Source organism: Mastomys coucha, unplaced genomic scaffold (genome assembly GCF_008632895.1).
Source record: "Mastomys coucha isolate ucsf_1 unplaced genomic scaffold, UCSF_Mcou_1 pScaffold8, whole genome shotgun sequence".
Taxonomy (NCBI): Eukaryota; Metazoa; Chordata; class Mammalia; order Rodentia; family Muridae; genus Mastomys; species Mastomys coucha.
The window spans coordinates 51901676-51902187 of record NW_022196914.1 but is presented as its reverse complement, the minus strand read 5'-3'; positions in this window follow the sequence as shown (position 1 = coordinate 51902187).

Genomic DNA, 512 nt, shown 5'->3' with positions numbered 1-512 from the left:
CCGAATCTTATTCTAGGAAGCCTTCATCATTTTAAAACAGGCATCCCTGTCTCTACTTTATATTGACTCTAGAACTCCTCATACTAATATTTTCCCTAAGACGTTAAGTTTAATAGTGCCTCCAGTTCTCACAACCCACAGAACCCCAGGAAGGATTTCCTTGTGTCATAGAGAAAGAACAAAGAGACTCTACATTTAAATGCAGTTGATAGCGAAGCTATTTACATTGTGTAAAACACTTAGCATGTTAACTTAAAAAATTAACATTGAAAATGTTCATTTAGAAAGATAAAAGCAACAATGAAGTTGAAATTGGGGTGTGGGCTATTTTTCCAAAGGACAAAACTGGTTTTTTTTTCTTCAGAAACCAGTGTATAAAAATAACTAAGCTGCCAGCCAGTGGTAGCACATGCCATTAATCCCAGCACTTGAGAGGCAGAGATTGCCAGATTTCTGAGTTTGAGGCCAGCCTGGTCTACAGAGTGAGTTCCAGGACAGCCAGGGCTACACAG